The 5,080-nt window shown below is 47.8% G+C and overlaps 1 non-coding gene across 1 annotated transcript; it reads right to left on the reverse strand.

The window, feature by feature from the left end:
• Positions 1-4,339: 4,339 nt before the first annotated feature.
• On the reverse strand, positions 4,340-4,472 carry LOC127212098 (small nucleolar RNA SNORA17). The gene has a single exon (XR_007833483.1). It is a non-coding gene; the product is annotated as a small nucleolar RNA SNORA17 (small nucleolar RNA).
• Between the last annotated feature and the right edge of the window lie 608 nt (positions 4,473-5,080).

The following is a 5,080-nucleotide window of genomic DNA, read 5'->3' on the forward strand; positions in this document are numbered from 1 at the left end:
TAATTCTTCCTTGCTTTGAGTTTAAAAAAAAAATATCTTTAATAAAAATTTAGATTTGGCACCCTGCGTTTGAAATAAAACAAACCAGGAATTACAAGTGTCCTGCTGAGACAGCAGGTGGCAAGGCCCTGTGAGAAGCACCCCCCCTTCTCCTGCACCCCCAAATGATGAGCAGACATTGCCACATAGGAGCTGCGTCTGCTCGTAAAGCTCATTGGAAGGCAGCGCGCACCGGAGCGCCTGTGGGCTTCCTGGCTCACTCGACTCCAATCAATTAACACTCAAGTATCTCAAAAACAGTGAAACATTTATATAGAAATGTTGGCTATCATCATCTTCCTTTTGTTTTTGTTTTTTGAGGCAAGATCTGGGACTCCATATGTAGACCAAACTGGTCTCAAGCTTACAGAAAAAAAAAAAAAAGGTCACCCATAAAGGACTTTTGACCCCAATGTAACTTTTTACAACAAAACAAAAACAATTACCTTTTATTGGGTGATTGTTCAGTGCATGTGAGTGCAGTTGGGGCTCAGTTGGTAGAATGCTTGCCTGGCATGCGCAAAGCTCCAGGACACATCCCCAGCACAGTGTAAACAGGCTTGGGGGGTTATGGTTGTGATCCCTGTTCTTGGAGGTAGAAACGGAAAATCAAGGTGATTGTAGGCTAGAAATTGACTTTTAAGTCAATCTGGGCCACATGACACCCAATTAAAAAAAAATCATTTAGCTAGGCCTCTCCGGTGCAGGCCTGTAAGTCCAGATACAAAGGAGGTTAAGGCAGGATGATAGTGAGTTCAAGGCCTGCCTGGGCTACTGAGTTTGAGCCTAGCCTGGCAACATCATGAGAGCTCTCAAAAATGAAAAGTCGAAAGAGGGCTGGGGATCATGGCTCAGCGGGAGAGTGCTTGCTTTGCAGGCAAAAGGCCCTGGATTCAATCCCCAGTGCTAAAGCATGTAAGGCGCAGTGAGTGTGCAAATGTGTGCACCGTTGCTTCCAGGGGAGGTTGAGGAAGGAGCTGTGAACTCCTGCCACAGTGAAACTAACTGCCAGATGTATCAATAGCTTAAAGACGCTGAGGAATCTACAGGGGGTTCCACAAGCCCCCAACAGTAACACAAACTCCACCGTGTCACCCAGACTTGTGCAGTGCAAGCCACCCCAACAGTGAGTATATGGCACTCTCGCCTCATGGTGCTTATTTCATATGTTTAGGATAACTTTTTCTTTTTTCTCCCCCTCCCTCCCTCCCTCCCTCCCTCCCTCCCTCTGTCCCTCTCCCTTCCTCCCTCCCTACTTCCTTCTCCAACCGGTGTGTGTGTGTGTGTGTGTGTGTGCATGTGTGTGTATGTGTGTGTATGTGTGTGTGCACGTGTGTGTGCATGTGTGTGTATGTGTGGGTGTGTATGTATGTGTGTGTGCATGTGTGTGTGTGTGGTGTGTGCATGTGTGTGTGCGCATGTGTGTGTGCGCATGTGTGTGTATGTATGTGTGTATGAACCATTAAGGTGTGAGCACTCAGCTAGCAAGGGACAAATACAATGAGGAATATATCAATCCATATTTAATTTCTTAGTGTTATGGATCTCAGACCCTTGCTACTGCCTTGGCTTTTTTCTTCTACCTTACGGATCTTGATATTTTATTTATGAACCTAGCAATTTTTATATAAAGCAGGATCACATTTACTTTTTCATTGATTGGTATTCAATTAAGTCATAAACTTGACAGATTAAATCCTCGTAAACTTTGAAACCATTCAAACATTTAATTAAGCAAATTCCTTTAGATATTTCAAACTACAATTACAAATTTAATTTATCCAATTCAAATACTTCAAACACCTGACAAGGGAGCCTTACAAAGATGATGAACAAATTCTTCGTAAGCACCCAAGCAACTTCTGTAAATCTAATCAGACGTGAAGCCCGTTGCTTAGACTTCATTTTAAGTATTATAAAGGAAAGACATGGCTGGGCAGTGGTGGCGCACTCCTTTAATCCCAGAACTCGGGAGGCAGAGGCAAGTGGATCGCTGTGAGTTTGAGGCCAGCCTGGTCTACAAATCGAGTCCAGGACAGCCAAGGCTACACAGAGAAACACTGTCTTGAAAAAAAAAAAGCCATGGTTGCCCGCATGCCTGTCGTTCCAGCACTAGAGAGGCTGAGGCAAGAGGATCCGAAGTTTGAGGCCAGCACAGATTTCTTGGAGGGAATCTGTCTTTAAAGAAATCCTAAGAAGCGAGTAGAACATCCCCCCAAATCAAACAAAGCCTGGTTAGTGTGTCTTGTTGCAACTGAAATGCAAATTATAGTAAGTATCAGTTCTATGGGTTTGTTCCTTCCTCATCTGTGTTAGAGGCGAGGTCTGTCCCTGAACTGCTATACTCAGTTCCTTAGTGCTGGGATTGGAACCCAGGACCTTGAGCATGTTAGGCAAGAGCTCTATCACGGAGCCACACCCTAGCCCCTGGACCTCTAACTTCCTACCCAAATTGAGATAAACAATATCCTTGTCTTAATGACACTTGGTAGAGAGCCGAGGATATGGCTCAGTTGGAAGAGCGCTTGCCTAGCCTGCTCAAAGCCCTGGGTTCCATCCCCAGCACTACAGAAACCAGGTTGTCAGTGGGGCATGCCTGTCATCTCACTACTTGAGAGGTACCCAGGAAAGTCAAGACTTCAAAGTCTGAGCTAGGTAGATGTTTGGTGGCTAAGAAGGCCTGCTGCTCTTTCAAAGGACGGGAGTTCATGTCCCATATCTCACACTAGGTAGCTCACAATTGCTTATAACTCCAGTTCCAGGTGACCCAGTGCTCTCTTCTGGCCTCTTTAAGCACCAAATACTCACAGAATAAATACATTGCCCCCCCTTCTTTCTCATACAGACACACACCCCAATTTTTAAAAAACTTTTTATTGTTTCTTTGTGAATTTCAAATCATGCATCCCAATCCTAGTCATCTCCCCAGGCCCTTGCACCTGCCCTCCACCCTTGCAACCTCACCCCCAAACACAGAAAAAAAGGGTCTCATTGTGGAAGCTGTAGTGTGTTACAGTGTGTCCCGCAGCATACTGTTTTGTCCACCTTTCTTGCTTGCAAATTTCATTGTAATGACTCATTGGTCTGGTAGGAGGTCTCTGGCTTCTGCCACTCAGTCAATACTGGATCCTTACTGGCACTCCCCTTGGATATCTTGTTGTTGCCCTGTGTCATGGAGCTCCTGCAGCTTTGGATCTGTAGGAGCGGGCCCCTTCACACACTCCAGCAGTTCATCGATGGAGTAGGTGTTGAGGTGGGCCGACTCAAAGCCCTGGATCTGGGACTGAGAGGTTATCTGAGCTGGTTAGCCAGCGGACTCTCTTGCTCTCATGTCCTCAGGGCTGGCTCATCAGCACCTCACCCCCCCCTTCCTCCCTGCAACTAGGGCCAGCTCTCCCCTGTTGCCTCTTTACTGTGTGCTTCAGCTGGGGAGAGGCAGGGCCAGTTCTCTGCCTGCTGAGGTGGCGAGGGCCAGGGAGAGAGGAGGGTAACTCTTCTTCATCCATGCCACTGCATGGGGGAACAAGTGGTAGGCCAAGGCTCCCATGTGACTCACCCACAACTCTTGCAATTTCCGGGGCCTGCTCCAATGAATACTGCAGCTGGATAGGGGTGGGGTCAGTTCTCTTCCTTTTATGACACCAGGGCCAGCCACCATCATCTCCAACCATACCCAGGTGAGGGGGTGGGGCCAGTTCTGCACAGCCCTCAGACATCAACATGCCCAGACCAGGATGTCTGCCTAGCCTTTAGTGGAAACAAACCCCCGTCCATGGCCCCTGGCGGCAGCACAGGTGAGGACCCCACCATGGTCCCAGGTAGCATCACTAGCTACTCACATCAGGCTGTTCCTCACTACCTTTGAGATTTGAGCTCTGTCTCGCTCCATTGTGCTCACATCCTTCTGTTTTTCTTTTTCATTTCTTCACCACTTGCTTGTTTCTCTTTTTTTTCCCCCCAAGACAGGGTCTCTCTGTGTTAGCCTTGGCTGTCCTGGACTCGCTTTGTAGACCATCCGGCCTCGAACTCACAGTGATCCGCCTGCCTCTGCCTCCCAAGTGCTGGGATTAAAGGCGTGAGCCATTACTTGTTCCTCTTAGTGGCACCTGGGGTCTCTGAGTGTCTGGGGTCATCTCAGGCGTGGTCTCAGGAGTGCTATGTCCTGTTCGTGCAATTATGGTGCTGGGTAGTGGTCATCTCAGTCTGTGCTGTGGCAGACTGGTGGTCATTTCAGCTTAGTTCTCTGTCTGGGGCCCCTGGCACTGGACTGGTGGTTGTCTCAGGCTTGCTTGTGTCAGGGAATGTTAGGCTACTAGTCAGTCAGACATTCACAGGACTAAATGCTGAGCACAGACGTAGCCTCTCTCCTCTCTGCCTCCCTACTAACACACATGTGACACAGCAACCACACCTGCAATGCCTCTAGGGGCATGCAAATTAAATAAAAAAAGAGAGAATTTCAAGGTCATCCTCATGCACAGACTGAGTTTGAGGCCAACCATGGCCTTATTTGGGGGAAAACACAAAAACAACAACAAAAGCCCACACAACCCCAGGCTCCATGACACAGAAGATTGGGTCATAGAACGTGAGGCAGAGAAATGACAACAGAGGCCAGTGTGGGAGAACCTCCAGGTATCTGTCTTTTTGGCTCCAGAGTGGCAACTTTCCGATGGCCACACTACTGATCCATCTCCATTCTTCTTTTGGGCTGGGACTCACTCAACTCCACATGCCTCTGTAGGCTATTTCCTGCGAGTGGCCGGTCTGTGAAATTACTGGGGACCCACATGACTGGCTTCACTCTGTTCTTACAATAACAATTGAACTGTGCGATTGTTTGCACTAAAACCATGGGCTCCAGCCTGTCGTCTGTACAAGTTGGTCTGTCTTTCTCTAAGTCAGTAGGAGTGACTTGGATGTTTGGATTTGAGCTTTTAGACACGCATGTCAGTTGCTGATATTTTTGTCCACCTCTTCTTCAGCTGCTGTGGAGTCTGATCTCAGTCTCTCTCTCTCTTTCTGAGATCCTATGCTCCAT

The sequence above is a fragment of the Acomys russatus genome, chromosome 29, assembly GCF_903995435.1.
Source record: "Acomys russatus chromosome 29, mAcoRus1.1, whole genome shotgun sequence".
NCBI lineage: Eukaryota > Metazoa > Chordata > Mammalia > Rodentia > Muridae > Acomys > Acomys russatus.